The sequence below is a fragment of the Anas platyrhynchos genome, chromosome 1 (assembly GCF_047663525.1).
Source record: "Anas platyrhynchos isolate ZD024472 breed Pekin duck chromosome 1, IASCAAS_PekinDuck_T2T, whole genome shotgun sequence".
Taxonomy (NCBI): Eukaryota; Metazoa; Chordata; class Aves; order Anseriformes; family Anatidae; genus Anas; species Anas platyrhynchos.
Genome location: NC_092587.1, coordinates 117,554,312 through 117,572,240, shown reverse-complemented (window position 1 = coordinate 117,572,240; position 17,929 = coordinate 117,554,312).

The following is a 17,929-nucleotide window of genomic DNA, read 5'->3' as shown; positions in this document are numbered from 1 at the left end:
GCTGTTCTCTGCACTTTCTTGAGCAATTCAATACCTTTGTACTGAGGGGCCAAAAACTCCAAAATAAAAAAACTGGTGTGGTCTCGCCAGTACTGCATATAAGGGATGATCACTTTTCCAGTCCTCCTGCCCACACTATTTCTGATGTACGCTACTTTGCCTTTGGCCTTCTTCTGTTGAGCAGAACCCTCAGGTTCTTTTCTAGTGGGCAACTTTCCAGCCACCCTTCCCTATGCCTATACCACTGCAACAGGTTATTATGACCCAAGTGCAGAACCCAGCCCTTAGTTTTGTTGAATGTCATGTGATTGGACATGGCCCGTTGATCTAGCTTAGTGAGATTCCTCTGTAAAATCTTTCTACCCTCAAGCAGATCATCAGTCCTGCCTAACTTGGTATTGACTGCAAACTTACTGAGGGTGCACTCAATCTCCTCATTCAGATCACTGATAAAACTATTAAACAAAACTGACTGCAGTACTGAGCCCTAGGCATCACCACTGGTGGCTGGCTGCCAACTGGGTTGAGTTCCATTCGTTGTGACTCTTTGAGCCTGCCCATTTAACCAGTTCTGACCAAGAACTTGTACACCTGACCAAACCATGAGCAGCCAGTTTCTCCAGAAGAATACTGTGGGAAGTGGTGTCAAATGCTGGTTTGACACCTGCATCCAGGTAAATCCAGGTAAACAATATTCAAAACCTTACCCTCACATACTAAGTGGGTCATCTTGTCATAAAAGGAGATCAGATTAGTCAGGCAGGACCTGCCTTTCATAAACCCATGCTGACTCCTTCTGACCACCTGACTGTCCTGCTGTCCTGTATGTGTCTTGTGATGACAATCTGCTTCATAACATTCCATGGTACAGGCCTGTAATTCCTTGCATCCTCTTTCCTGCCTTTTTTTTTTTTTTTTTTTTTTTTTTTTTTTTTTGTAGATTGGAATCCCATTTACTAAACTCAACTGGGACTTAACCATTTAGCCAGAATGGATGGTAAGTTATTGAAAGTGGCTTGGTGAGCACTTCTGCCAGCTTCTTCAGTACCATTGGCTGAATTCTGTCCAACCCCACAGTGTTATGAACATTCAATGATGGAGTAGGTCACTTATGGTTTCCCATTGAATTATAGGAGCTCCATCTCACTCCCTGTTCATCTTCCAACCAATTTTGCATAAAGAAAAGGGCTGATTTGAAGACAGAACCTATCAGGCTCAAAATAGGTCTATACTGCCAAATATAAATGTGCTATTTTTGAGTTACTCATCTCCAAATAGTCTAGCTTTGTCAGAGTAGCCATGATGCAATCCAATACCTCAGCTTTTGATCCATCCCCATGTTTTGCTCTCTATGCACATTTTTTTTTTATTTTATTTATTATTTTTTTTTTGGAGTTATATTTTATATTTTCTTAGTTATTTGAACTGCGTATAGCTGTGTCTCAATCAGTTCATTCCTGGGAGATGCTGGGAGTACTAGTCTGTCTTCTGCAGTTACCTAGAGAAAACTCAGAACTCTTGGAGAAACTGGCAGCATTCAAACAGACACAGCAAAATGGTCATATCCACATTTCCCATTAATTTTCAAAAGTCCTACAACAAATAGTGACCAGTAAGTCACTGAAACAGGAATCAGAATCTAAAATGTCTTTATAGACTGTGCTGTTCAAAGCAAGTAAATTATAATATTTTCAGTTCTTGTTTATATATGCCACAAGAAAGACAAGATTTCTGCTTGATTAAACTAAAATTAAGAGAAATAGCTGTTTTGCTGTAAATTAATTTCATAATTAAAAGATTTTATTCATAGTAACTACTAATTTACCCAATAATAATCTTAAAACAGTAATAATAACATTTTAAAACTAATAGCCATATCTTTGCATACATACATGCAAATCTAAAGATTACATGTATGAGTCCACTTAATAATAATAGTAATATAATCATAAAGATTTTGCACATGTGTAAGGTTGTCATATATCCAGATCTGGACATGCTTTAATATTATTTTTTGATCACTTAGAAATGTTAAATAAAACAAAATAGTAAAGTGTGCTGGGAGGGTGGGGGGTGGGGGTTGCACAATTTAACAACTAGAAGACCACATGGTGACTCAGGGACCATTGCTTCCATCTTCAATACATTTGGGGGCACTTCACCTTTACATGCTTTGCTTATCAGTGCATAGGAATCTGCTGCTTTGCAAAGATCACCCCTACCTACCAGCATAAGCCACGCATTAGAAGAGCTGCATACAGTTACAGCACTGGGCTATAACTGACATAGGTCCTTCATCCATCAGATACAGGGGCAACTGGTTTCAGGGTAAGGACACAGCTTCTATACTGTTTATTCTCTGAGAGCTGAAAATCTGTAAAATTATTTGGCTAAAACAGTGACATTATTACAAGGCTGGAAAAACATTTTAAACATTATAATGAATATCCAAATCCTACAACAGAGCCAGAGAATGTGCTTTCACAGACCAATACAGTAATTGGACTACAGCCAATATGCCTAAATTGTATTCATATTTTTGATAGAAAAAGCCAGCAGTTCAATGCAAGAAGAAAAGGGTCATCGCATATAAGAATGCCAGGCTTTAAGCATCCACCCCTTCTTTCTTTTCAGTGACATGCTACTGAAACATGATCTTTTCTTAGCACAGCCTGGACTATTATCAACAAACAGTGTGTAATATACATGTTCATGGGTTGGTAATGAAGGAGGTTAATTAATGGTTCTTCTTACATAGATGCCTGGAATTAAAACAAAAGGTTCAAACCCTACAATTAACATCGGAAAAAAAAAAAAAAAAAAAAAAAAAAACCTATAATTTTTCCAACTCCTCTAGTAACTTTGATTATTATCCACTTCAAGTTTGATTTCTTGCCATTTTATTTGACCTCTTCATGGTGAGATGAAAGCTTCACTGTCAAGGTATCAGAAGCACCATGTGGTTTCTTTACCATCAGGGACATACTACATTAACTCCCAGCCTAAAAGTTTATGGTTTACTGCCCCACCAATACATAGACTATCAAATATCCTTCTTCACTGAGTTTCACAAAATGCACTTGAATTTAATAACCCTGATATCCATAGCTGTCAAATGAATGGCTATTAACTTAGAGTGCATGTTTTGGATTAATGGCAGCCTCTGGCCACCTGTGATACTAAAATTACTTAATGAAGAAAAAAACCAGTGTTTTCATAAAAATTTGCTAAAATTGCAGAGTTCATCTTAGGAGTGGCATATGCCTTGCAATTTCTGTATGAAATGTCCTGTAAAAAATGAGTAAGCAGGAAATTATTTTAGTAGGCATGTTGCATTTGCTACACTTATTCTCCTGACGATATCCTGAGGGCCTATCATCTTGTAGCATACACAAGTATGAGATTTCCTGAAATTCAGACTAAAGTACTATAAGTGTACTTTGAACTGCACCCAGTTTTGGAAGCCTGGGGTTTGCAAGCAGACTGACATGTTTAATTCAATGCCTCATTTCAGAGTCCCTTGGTTGTGTTTGGATACTTTCATAATTATTTCTTTATAGCAAAATACTTCTCAGATATATTCCCTTAGAGTTGCTGTAAGCTGAGGGGGAGGAAGCCTAGTGAAGACCCGCTGGAGGGAAGAGAAGGAGCAGAAGTTATGTTGCTGTAGCTGACACTTTAAATATGACAGTTTTAATACACAATGTTTCTTGACAAATTTGTATCACTGAAGGCATTTATAGAAGGCATATACAAATATGAAAAGTGGTGCTAGGAAGATCAACAGATATTTGCCAATGACTCTTCAAGCTATTAGGAAACAGAAATGCCCTTTTTCTGTATTCACATGTAACCAATGGGTGAAGGGAAAGAAAAAATAAAATAAGACTCAGGGTTTTAACCATATTCTGAAGTGCAGGTAGAAAGAAAAGTGAGGGTTGTTCCATTCTTCCATCAATATTTGGAACCGGTAAAATATTGAAAGCACATCAAGACGACATAGCTACCTCTAGTTAAAACAGAAATAAAAGTGATCAATGGATCTTCTCAAGGCCATAGAGAGAGCAGAGTTCACTCTCAGTCTCCAGAATTCATCACACTGAAAAATTGAATGTAACACCAGTTCTTCTCACTTAGGAAGGGAGATGAAACAGTATGTGGCACTGACATTTATCCATTAAAGCCCATTCAGGCTTTTTCAATCTTTTTAGTAGGCAACAGGGAGGCAGAATGCCTTCCTATCAATCACTGAATAAAAGTATTATGCTGTGCTATACCAAAAAGTGCTCCCAAGAGGTTAATTTTAGCATTCAAAGAAAATAGATGAAGTGCCATCTGAAACTACCTTTTTATACATCACAAAGTTCTGCCTATGGTTCCATGCTTCCTAGAAACACATACAAATATACATATAAACTGAATTATACCATCATAGTTCCTTCTTCCTTAACTAAAGTCTGTAGTCTGCATCACCGGCTTTTGATTTAGGCAATTATAATATGTATTTCAAACATGAGACACAGTGGATCCCACAGCACAGAGTCTCAGACACTTGCAGTGAAAGGCAAATGGCTTAGACACAATTTCTATATTGCTTCTATTATGATTACCTGGTAGAACCCTTTGCCTAATGTCCCTGCTATGGAAAGTTGGAGGGTAGCCCCTGGGAGTCTCTGAGTTTCCTTGCCTTCCTTTGTAACTTTGAGCCATTCTGCTCAACTTCATGATGAGCTGGACTCCTGAGTCACAATACATCCTGCTTGCTTAGTATGCAGGTTACATGGTGTACCATATGTAGAATCATTGATGCAGTTGTTAAGAGTACTGTGATTTGTTCACAGATTGTCACAAATGTAGGCACTCAAGAGCTAGCAGTTTATTTCAGGCTGTCCATATGCATAAGGGAAGTTACTGACAGTATGTTACTCAAGCAGTAATGACAGGGGACCTTCGTCTTCAAACAATAATGAAATATGAGCCACATTGATTTGGAAATATGGAATCATTCATTCATTTGTCTATGGAAAATGTCTTTGCATACTTCAGAGAACAGCTCCCCTCCCCTTCCCTCCCCTCCCCTCTCCTGAAATGTAAACCTGATCTTTGAAACATAATGCATTTTCCAGAGCGTTGCTATCTCCAGGAATCAGGTTTTTGTTTTCTATCTGATCCAGCAGATATTTAGATGTTTGATGTAAAGTGAAACAGTTTCAACAGGACATTAAAGCCTGGCTACCCTGACAGGAAGGAAAGGGAGGAGCTGGAGGATGTGGGAGTTCCGCTAGATGGGTGAGCTTTAATTCCTCAGCTAGGATATGAATCTGGTACTGGACAATGCTCAGATGATCAGTGAACTAGCAAGTGTTATCTGTGTGCTTAGTATTGATCAGGCCTTAGGGAAGATAAAATCTTCAGGAATGTTTAATGTATTTCAAGAGTATTTGAAGAGATGATCTTGATTATCACAGTGAGAGCTCCTGGACCACCTAAGGATAACCTATGATCATACAACTGTAATCAATTGTAATTTCTTTCTTTTTTTTCAAGCAATTTCTTTCAGTTTTCTGTGAGTTTCTTTCAGTTTGTATATAAACAAGTATGTAGAACTGAGTGTCCTCAAAATTCTACATAGCACAATTACACAATTGTGATTTTCCAGCAGTCTCAGTTCTTCTTTCACATCCTTGTCCAAAAAGACAAGACAAACAAGAAAACAAATAAATAATGAATCAAAAATTATGTGAAAATATCTATTTTTGTGACCTATGAGATGCACTATTATTGCAAACAGCACTTGCAATGACCTTCCAATCAAGCTTGATTTTTTTTTCAAAAATCTCCCTAACCATAAAAAGCATAAATTTCACAACTATCTTTTCTTTTTCACAACATATTTCTTTGACGTTTTCTTAAATAAATAAATATACTCATGATATTTAGAGAAAGTTTAAGAATTGTAAAAAGCCTACCAACAATGCCTTCAGAAATTTAGGCTCTCTTTTATACTCCTAATTAACACTCTTCTATCCTATTCTTTCACTACAAACACTAAATCCCTGTCTCAGAAATCTTTGCTATTCCTAAGTTAAACTTCTATTCAAGTGTGTTAGAAACACTAATGAAAACAAAATAAAATAAGATACAATAAAGTAAATAAAATAATCCTTTTCAATGTGATGATCAAATTAACAACTCTGTTCTCCGATTTTGAATATTCTCAAATTTAAATAGTCTGATTTTTATTTAGTGATGAAAACTGCTAACAGAATTGTGATACAAAACCAACATTTCTGAGAGTTGCAGCATCAGTAGTGGTTTTTAGCTTCTGACTCATATTGTAATTGTCCTAAAAATATCAGAGCTGATTAGGAGAAGCAAATGTTTCCTAAGAATGCTTTTCCAAATAAAATCAAAATGTCCAAATCTGAATTAAATCAGAAAAAAATTTCATCTCCTAACTTACTTATTGTGAGTAAACTCATATTCCCTTAGACCTATAACAGAGCAATAGGAATGATAAGAAGCTTGTGTATCTCCTGCCAAATCCAAGAAGCAAACTGACATGAATAGTAAAACTTTTCCTAGACAGTCTGCATTCTGGTATGAACATTTCTGAATCAGGGGTTGACAAACTTAAATAACTGTAAAAGTCCTTTAGGACTAAGCATTTAAGCATTTCAGTAATCTGAAAGGTCACAGAAATATCACAGAACCACAGAATTTCTAGGTTGCAAGAGACCTCAAGATCATCGAGTCCAACCTCTGACCTAACACTAGCAGTCCCCACTAAACCATATCCTTAATATATTCTGAAATATACAAGTTATCAAAAGAATTGCATGCAATATTCATCACTGAGACCATCAATAGCACGGGAACATTTTGTGACACATTCTTATACAGTTTCATGTTTTATCAATTGATAGTTATATTTATATGTCTTAGAAAGATAAACAAACTTACAAAAAGTAGGTATCCTAGAAGATCATAGGTTATGACTACATGTGCAAATAATGGAGACTGCCATATCATAGAATCACAGAATATTCCTAATTGGAAGAGATCCACAAGGATCATTGAGTCCAACTCCTGGCTCCACAAAGGACTACCTGAAAATTAAACTCTATGTCTGAGAACATTGTCCAAATTCTTCTTGAACTCCAACAGGCTTAGCACTATTACCTTTTCTCTGGGAAGCCTGTTCCATTCCTCTATAACCCTCTCAATGATGAATCTTTTCCTGACATCAACCTGAACCTCCCTGTATACATCTTCTTGCTGTTCTATCAGGACCTACTGCTGGCAACCAGAGAGAAGAACACCTGCCCTTCTGCTCCCCCTTGCAGGCCACCATGAAGTCTCCCCTCAGTCTCCTCTTCCCTAGGCTGAACAAACCAAGTGACCTTAACCAGTCCTCATACATCTTCCTCTCTAAACTCTTACCTATCTTTGTAGACCAATTTTGAATGTTCTTTAATAGTTTTATGTCTTTCTTAAATTGTGGGGCCCAAAACTGCACATAGGCTGCACCAGTGCAGAGCAGAGTAATAATAATAATAATAATAATAATAATAATAATAATAATAATAATAATAATAATAATAATAATAATAATAAATAACAACAATAATAAATCCATTGACTTCCCTTGGTCAACAGGATGTGTAACTGTGTCTTAAAAATTAGCTAAGCAAGACTTTCCCTTTCATGAACACTTGTTGACTATGACTAATGACTGTTTAGTCTTTCAAGTTTATTTCAATAACTCCCAGAATGATTTTCTGCATAATTTTACAAGGCACTGAAGTTAGACTGATAGGCCTGTTATTACCACAGTCTTCTTTCTTACCCTTCTTGAAAATTGGAACAACATTTTCCAGCTTCCAGTCTACTGGAACTTTTCCAGATTCTTGAGACCATTCAAAAAGATTGAGAGAGGTCTCATGATGACATCAGATGGGTATTTGAGTACCCCGGGATGAATCCCATTATACCCCATAGACTTATGTGCATCTAGGTGGAGCAGCAAATCTCACACAAGTTCTGTGTTGCCTGGGAGTTTATCATTTTTACAGTCATGGTCCTCCACCTCAGGGCTGCAGGGGTCCCAAAGCCCTTCATAAGTGTTAATGACAGAGGTGAAAAAGACGTTAAATTTCTCTGCTTTATCCATGTCCCTATTTGTTAGGTGGCCAACATCATCAAGTAACAGAACAACTTTTTCTCTGGTCCTCCTTTTGCTGTTAACATGCTTAAAAAATGCTTTTACTTTTCCCCCACAGTACTGGCCAGCTCCAAGTCTAATTGAAGACCTTCTTTGATGTGCAAACTCTAAAAGATCACAGCTCAGCCAAGCAGGCTTTCTGTCCAGCTTGCTTGACTTCTGACATTTTGGAATTGTCTGTTCCTATGTTCTTAATAGATTACTCTTTAAAAAGTGATTAATGTTGATGGACCCTACTACTTTCAAAAACAAATGCAAATTTGTAGCCAATACAGTTGTAGCCAATGACCTTCTGTCCACACTATACACCCTTTTGGAAGCATTTCTTCATATTTATTTTCTGATTTGAGGGACTGAAATCACATTAGCAGTTGGAGCAAACCTTTCAGCTGAATTTTATCCTAGTTTGTGCACTCTGATGGGCAAAAAAATATAATAAATGGAAAGGAGCAATAGATATGGTTTTGAAAGCACACTGTTTTTCCAAAACAGTATATTATTTTAGAAGTGCCCATAGACACGTGCTAGTATAAATAGGTATCTTTTCAATTCTTCACACACTGCAAAATAGTCTTAATTCCTAAAGCACAAATGATTTTCAAAAACAGATCAAAGTACTGACCTCAGGGTCAGACAGTTAACAAAAAATGTAAAGTGTTTTGAAAGGAATAATTATTCACAGAGATGTTTACCTGCCCTAGTTTGTTCCCACATGAGCAGATGGAGTTTCAAAAGATGAATTTTGCTTACACTAATGCAAAGTATATAGATAGCTGTTAGTAAGTGAAAGAGGAAGTTAATTCCTCTAGGATTGCTCTGTAAATAACTGCTCAGCTAAAAGGATTTTTAAAACTGTAAGTAAAAAGACATAAAGGAAAAAAATGCACTCTCATTTGTACCTGAGGAAAGTGGATTTAAAGTGTAGAACAGTATGTCTTCAATTAGAAACATTCTATAAAGTCATGAAAAACAAAAAAAAATCGAACAAATCTTTCTGGAAAAATTAAACAACTTTATGATAGTCACTAAGGAAAAATATATATATATATATTTCTTTCAATTTTTATTACTACCTCAGAATATCAATGCACGATTTACAATATACATTTTAAATAATCCACTTTGAAGAAATAATTCACCTGTATCTTCCCACTGGCTAAAATGAAAATCCAGGCAACTGTCTCTGATATAAAATGACTACATTCAGTCAGTTGTGTAACACCTTTAATTTCAGTAAATGACTTGGAGTCCTGATGTCTGGTATGTGTTGTGTTCTAGAATCACAGGATTTGACCCATCAGCTTCTGTGGCCTTACAATCCTCTTTGTAGAACAGAATAGCTGTCATGCATTCCCCCCACTCAAATGGAGAAAGTAAAAGCATATAGCAAATCTATGTGTATATTGTTATTCTTTTGCAAGTACATGATAAATGCTGTTGATATGTCACACACACACACACACACACACACACACACACACACACACACACACACACACACAAAAAAAAAGTAAAATATCTAGCACCTGCTGTTCTTGGTGCTTCAAGTAATTGCTCTGTTAGCAGACTGCTGCTAACTTCAAAGACTGATGATTATGCAGAGAGTGATGGGGAGGCTCAGCAGACAGAAGGAGTATAGTGGGTTTAAGCAATTAGCAAATGTTTTCACTGTCACCAGAGACGGTGAGAGCAGATTCTGAAGATTACATTGCATTATATTACATTGATTATAAAATTACTGCTCTCAGAGCTGCACATTGCTTTTGTGTTTTTTTGTTTGTTTGTTTGCCTACTCATACAGGATAGCAAACCAAGCATAGATTACTTCTGTTCTGAAACACTATTCATTTCAAAATCTGAGAAGAACTAAAACACAGGTATAGGGCATTGCCAATAAAATTATTTTTATATAGAAAGGATTTAAACACTTGATTTTGACCTGATCGTAGCAACTTGTAAACATAACACGTAATAAATGTTATTTGACTATTTTCACATGAGCTTCCCACGACTAGTAACACAGGGAAAATGATCCTGCTGTTCCTCATGCTATCAAACTGGAAGAAAATATTTAACCAGCTACCTATTAAGTCTTCAATTAATTTCAAGTTACTGGTTTCTAGAATATCATACCTGTCTCATATAATAACCTACATTCTTGCTCTATGACATGATAGATGTGTGTTTTAGTCTATGCTTGCGTAAACCATTACTGTCATTGCTCTCAACCCCATCCTTCTGGTTATCAAGTGCCAAAACTTGATTTTTGAGTGTTCAAGCATTTTGTTAATTTGGAGACTCTGTTGAAGTGAAAGCAAACCATGAAGACAGAATGGTAAAATGGTAAGAGGTTATGGAAAAAAAAATAAAATAAAGAGAGATAAAAAAAAAAAAAAAGGAAACAAAGGGAAAAGCTGCTTTGGACACAACTATAAAGGCAGTGGTATTATCTACTCCATTTTCCTCTCTCATCTGATGCAGTAGCTTTTGAATTTCTAGAAAAATATCAAATGATAGTAGGAACATGTCAATGGGAGACATGCAGACAGCAATAACAGTATTGTTCAGCAACTAAATTCTTGTCCACATGTGAAATACTATATTTCACAAGTCCATGGCCAGTTAAAAAGTTTCTGCTAGAGTAGTTCCAGACATGTTAATTTTTCAGATGTTTGTATGTTCAAAAAATTTCCTACTGTATTATTTTAATTCTTTTTTAATTATGCAATTCATTTTGTTCTTATATATATATTTTTTTTCTTATTGCAAATATATTTGCAATAACAAAATTTATTGAAATAAGACTTCCTTTTTTTTTTATTGGAAATACTTTCAGAGCTTCATCTAGTTGAAGGTAGAGTACAGCACAAGAATATTTAGCTTCAACAAGTAGAGAAAAATATGAAAAAATATGGAAAGAGTGGGCTGAAGAAAGAATTTCAGGAGAAATCTACATTTTTCAAATAAAAGCTTTTTTCACTTTTGGGAAAAAAAGAAAATAAAAAAAATGTGTCTGTTATCTTAAACAAATACAGCTCAGATACGGTGTCCATGTGAAAAATGTGTGGGGAGTGATGAGGAAGTTAAAGAAATATTCAGTTGGTTTTTTTGTTTGTTTGTTTTGTTTTGTTTTGTTTTGTTTTGTTTTGTTTTGTTTTTTCTGCATTTTATAATGAAAACTTGTGAACAGGAGTTAAGGAGATGAGTAAACTTATTTTGAGATTGTACTTAAAATTAGAGGATTATAGATTTTGTTTACAGTGCTGTCAGGTTTCAAAACTTCTTTTATGAAGCATACTTTTTATTGCCAGTTTTGAAATGGTGAAATTCTCAATTGTTAACGAAACTGTTTAAATAATGTGTCTCAGTATAAATTTGTTGTACAAAATCGAAGGCAGAACAATCAATTACTGAATATTACAGGAGGTATGATAAGTAACATGCCAATGTTCACCAAAAAAGGCTCCAAATGCAAATTCAAGGAATAATTTAATCTTTCTTTCTAAATAGTCTAGACCTTATAATCTAATATTAAACCATGGCTGTTTAGGAAGACTCTTTTTGCTAACTTATGTCCAATCTATTCTTGGAAAAGAAACATTGAGGTAACTTAGGTTTGTGCACAGGTTCTTCCTTTGGGACCATTTTTGAACCCAGAATCACAAAATAGTTGAGATTGTAAAGGACCTTTGGAGGTCATCTTGTCTGACTACTCTTGTCTGAACCCTCTGCTTAATCAGGACCACTCAGAGCTAGTTACCCAGGACCATGTTAAAGGAGGAAGACTCTACAACCTCTTTGGGCAACCTGTGGCCTTGGTCATCCACTTTCTGATATTCAGACAGAATCCCCGTTGTTTTAGTTTGTGCCCATAAATGTCTTTGAAATATTTAACTATAATACACTGGGAGAGAAACAAATGAAAATAAATTCCTCACAGTTTTAGAAGTGACTGTTTTCAGAGAAGCCTTATTCATTATAGACCACCAAATCAACAACACTACCTTTTTCACCAGCACAGTAAGATTTCCAGTTTTAGATTATCTAATGAAATATGAAATTTTGAGCCTCACAAGACTAGGAAATCTTAGCATTAATTTATATTTTAGATTTGAATTACATGAAAAAGACGCTGAATTCCTAACATATTTCCCTGATGTTTGATGAGACGAATCGATTTCAATGTGTCCCTAATGTAACTCTAGTGACGTCAATAGAGATATACTAAGGATCATTTTATTCCATTTAACAATATTGCCTAATTTAAAACAGAAAGGAAAACAACAAAAAATAATTTAAATTAGCAACTCATAGGAACTCCAGTAGACATTTAAGAGCAATAATGTCCCTGAAATAAATGTATATCTGATAAATCTTTGGAACTTCTGCTAAAATCTTTATTTAACATTTATGTCAAGTGTACTAGAATATTGGATGAAAAAAGCACAAGTAAAACCAGATGCAGATGGCTCTTTCTGGGAATTGAGATGAAATGTAAATGAAACCTGAAGTGTTTTTTCTCAAGTGGCTACTCTTACAGATTTCCTTGCATTTGATCACTGAGGCAGCATTAAAAAATTATTTATGTGAGCTCCTCGAGTCAACTATTTTTGAGAGTCTATATTTTGAAGAGGATGAGTCTAAAGAAATATTTTATTCCCTTTACTACCAGAGGCAAAATCTGATGGGAAGCTCTGGATAAATATATGTTTTTAATAATATCATGTATCCATTCAGTTAGGTACAGAAACTAGGCCACATTACTTTCACAGATTACAGATGTCATTAAAGAAAACTGAGCTATCTATTCATCTCAAGTAGAGAGATTTTTGTATTTTTTTTCCTAGGGTTTTCAACAAGAAAAACAAATACTCATCAAAAAAAAAAAAAAAAAAAAAGTGTAGAAAGAAGAAAGGAATCTGAGAAATCTAGAAAAAAAAAGGTAATTAATTTGTTTTTCTGTACCCTCACCAGCCTACTCTGTGATCTCAGGCTTACCGCTGCTACAGGTACAGTGAGTTGGAATGATAAGGCACTCACTAACTGCAACTGGTTCCTGCTACCTGTATACCAGAACTTTATGATCTAGAATTCTACAGTTGGTGAGCAACACAAGAATTACCTAACCTATTCATGTAATCAGGATGGATAAATACTGACTGAAACCAACCATCCTATAAATGTTGGTCTTAAGTAAAGAGCCCTTTTGAGCTCTCTCCAGGACTGCAGTGGGCTGTGACCTAGCATCTCCACCTGTGGAGGGATGTCTCTAAAGGCAAGATTCCTTGAGTTTCAATGATTGTTTGTTGAATATGCTGATGTAAAGAAGGGTGAGTAATGCACTGAAAGGGGAAAAGTTTTGATCACACAGATGAGTTTAGACATCCTTAATACTTTGCTTTGTAGAAATCCACAGTATCTTTCTGTATATAAATCCTCAATACTTTGACTTAAGTTTTGTGTGAACTTTAACATTTATGAATCTTTAACTAAGACACTGTTTTGATTTTAGCAAGCACTATTGACTTCTTGTGATAGGTAAGCTGATTATTAACTGGTGATTAAGTGCTGCTAAGAAAAAAAAATCATGTAATCTAATTTATGATTTATCATAAATGTATCAGTGCCTTACTTTTTTTTTTTTTTTTTTTTTTTTTTTTTTGTGACAACACTTAGTCTTTTTCAGTATTCAGAATCTTTATCAGAGAATCCATGCACACAACAGGCAGTCAAAAAGTCAAAATCTTGCCCTCAAATAAAAATGGGCATGCTTTCTTTTCTGGCAGAGACTGGAACTAGAAGCTGCATAAAGTTCTTGTTTTGCTAGTGCTGCAGTGCCACAAGTAAACATGTATAAAACATGTATATAAATGTATACAGTATATATAAACATGTATAGCTGTCAGTTATATTAGAAACATATGATTCCATTTTAGTTCCCTCAAAAACACTGCTGCATGCAGATAACAACATGTTATACCCACAGAGGAACACTTACTCTTTCTTTTTTTTTTTTCATGTCTGAAAGAGCTGAAAAGAAGTATATATTTATTCACTTTTTTTTTTTCCCTTGTTAAATAGGATAAAAAAAATATTAGTCTTATTCTTCAGTGTTATAAATGGCTCAGGATTCAAATTAGGATTAAATAAAAAATAGGATTTATTAAAAGAATATAAAGGAATAGAGGTAAGCAAACAGCGCTGGGTGCACCGGGAGTCTCCGCTCCACCAGGACGCACACCAGTTACATCAAGCAGCTGATTTTTATGCACCTAGACTAATACATATTCATTACTACTTCTAAAAAAATAGATTATTATAATTAGCTTCCGGGGTCCAGTCCCTCCTACTGGAGCATGCGGATCAGTCTCCTCTGGGGGTCTCTGGGGGTCTTTCATGCTGAAGGCTCGTAGTCTTCCTCTCACCTTTGTACTCACTCGGCACAATTCCAAGTTTATAGAACACTTTCTGCAAGTCTTGTCTCCCAACCGTCCTTCAGCTTCTTTTTCCTTCCTCTTAATCTCTTGGCCCCCTGGCCAGATACCAAAGATCCACATAGTATCCCATAACAGTCACTAGTTGTGGTCTAGGAAAGTGGTGGAGTCCCTGTCCCTGGGGATGTTTAAGGAAAGATTGGACATAGTGTTTAGGGACATGGTTTATTGGGTGACATTGGTGGTAGGGTGATGGTTGGACCAGATAATCTTGGAAGTCTTTTCCAACCTTAATGATTCTATGATTCTTTTTTAAGTGTCTTTAACTGGTTTTAAATATAACACAAATGTTAGGTTCTTGCTGCAATCATATTGATATTTTTTCGTAAGGAAGTTGTTAGCATATGCTAAACATTCATGCTGAAATGGCTTTTTGGGGTGATGCTGTTCCCTGCACCTTAAGAAACATGTCATCTCATTTACTAGCGTTACCTGCTTGGTATATCTGATGTACATAACTCTCCTCAGGTTTTCTATATAGGAAGACCACATTTTTTTTTTTTGTTTTGTTTTGGTTTTTTTTTTTTTTTACTCTAGTGGATATTGAGTCATTCAGAGGAAGGTCACTGCAAAAGAAACTAAGAACTTGGTCTGGTCAGGAAATGATATCAGGTGGTATAAGATAGTATTTCTTTCCTGTAAAATATGTAACACATGCCTCAGAACTGTTTGTGATGTCAATAAGTTATCTTACTGGCTATCCAATGGCATAGACTGTTTGAATTAAACAGGTTTTTTTGTTAAATGCATTGCACGTAATTGAAGACTGTTATATAATATTGACTATTTCACAGAAATCTGCTGTATAATTAACTGTGCAGATTTCATAACAAAACTCTTTGACTGTTTCAAATGGGGAAAGATAGTCTTATGGATTTTGCAGGTATTAGGGTCCTCAAAGGAAGTATCAAGCTTCAAGACATTTCAAAATTAAATGCTTTATATCAAATGAACTACACATCACCACTGTTACTCCACATCTCTCATCTTTATAAGGACTCAGGAAAACTACTCTGAATGAAGCATAGATTCACAATGTCCCATCTGAGATTCTAATGATTTTTTAATGATAGACTGAAATTCACTCTGCAGCCAAAGGTGATACCTACTACTGAAGACAAATGAGAATGGTGTCAATTTGGCTGCTGAGGTATCTGCTTTTAGTAGTGACAAATGGTGGAAATGACCTGCCCTGCACTGTCGTGGCAAAATACTGAACCATCTCTGAAATATTTTGTTAAATTTGGAGTGGGAGTCTTTAATCCAGAATTGATGTGTGTGATGCTTAAAAAAAAACAAACAAACAAACAAAAAAAACTGCTGACAATAAAACTCAATAGCTCAAAAAGGTATCAGATGGATAATGAAGATCTGAAAAAAAGAAAAGCATTTTGGTTGTTTCTCTAAATTCTAATAAAACAGTTTTTTGAGAAGACTTAACACCCCTATTCACACAGAAGTTTTCTGGAGTATTGAGAATTCATGGTAGACTCACTAAAAAGTCTTTTTCAAATTAATTCTTTTATAACAGACAAAACAAGTAAATGTCTTAAGCAAGGAATTTGCTAATTGGAGTATGAAATAAAAACATGATTCAAGACACTTTAAGGAAGGGGAGGGAGAAAATTACTTGAATACCATAGTGCTGTGTGATATCCCAAAGTCCAAAACCAAGCAACCAGATAATGTCTTCTATAAAGCAAAAATATTATGTTTATTCAGCCTTTAGATGGAAAAGAGCAGTACAATGATCTAATGATAGAAATTGGAAATCTGTAGCTCTAACCTGGGGTGCAATAACCCCAAGCAGAGCTACAGGCTGGGAGATGAGTGGTTGGAGAGCTGCCAGGCAGAGAAGGACCTGGGAGTGATGGTTGATAGTCAGCTGAATATGAGCCAGCAGTGTGCTCAGGTGGCCAAGAAGGCCAACAGCATCCTGGCTTGCATAAGAAGCAGTGTGGCCAGCAGGGCTAGGGAACTGATCATCCCCCTGTACTCGGCTCTGGTGAGGCTGCACCTCGAGTACTGTGTTCAGTTTTGGGCCCCTTGCTACAAGAAGGACATCGAGGTGCTTAAGTGAGTCCAGAGAAGGGTGACGAAGCTAGTGATGGGCCTGGAGAACAAGTCCTATGAGGAGCGGCTGAGGGAGCTGGGCTTGTTCAGCCTGGAGAAAAGGAGGCTCAGGGGCAACCTTATTGCTCTCTACAGGTACCTTAAAGGAGGCTGTAGTGAGGTGGGGGATGGTCCGTTCTCCCACGTGCCTGGTAACAGGACGAGGGGGAATGGGCTTAAGTTGCGCCAGGGGAGTTTTAGGTTGGATGTTAGGAAGAACTTCTTTATCAAAAGGGTTGTTAGACATTGGAACAGGATACCCAGGGAAGAGGTTGAGTCACTATCCCTGGAAGTCTTTAAAAGACATTTAGATGTAGAGCTTAGGGATATGGTTTAGTGGAGACTGTTAGGTCAGAGGTTGGACTTGATGACCTTGAGGTCTCTTCCAACCTAGAAATTCTGTGATTCTGTGATTCTGTAATGACATGTCAAAACATATCATGACCCAGCAGACTCCTGGGGCAACAAAGAAGGATCGTTATTACAAAATTTAATCTTAGTATAGGAGTGGACGGGTAGAGGAATATATTTCAAAAATATTTTCCTTTAATATACACTTACACATTCAATATTTTTCCCTTACATTTTTAAAGAGATAAATCTAATTTAAAATATTCTCAGAAAAATAGCTCTCAGACACGTTATATGGGCACTGCAAATACATTTTTTCAATGGCAAATTCCTTTAATGTCTATCACCCTAAAGGTTGCTCTGCATCCAAGAATGTATAGAAATATCTACCACTATATTCTAAAAATTTAATTGTAAATTGAGTCACAAATTATGAAGTTATAGGAAGACATCTTTCTTGTCAAGGAAGTTGCCAAGTTTCTTTGGCAAGAAGCAAGGTAGTATGCAAGAAGTAGCTGAGACTTAGCACTAAAAGTGTATGTCTCTGAGCTCCCATAAGATTGAGACTTCTTTGCTCTCTTATGTATGCATAAGATCAAAGCTCAATGTAAAAAGATCTGTTATGTTGCTACATATGATCTTAGGACAAAAGAAAAGCAGATTTTAACAGTTACAGTGTAGGACTGAAATTCTTGCAGATTTTTTAAATGTCTTTCAGTGAACAATGTATTCTGTTTTCACCTCATTT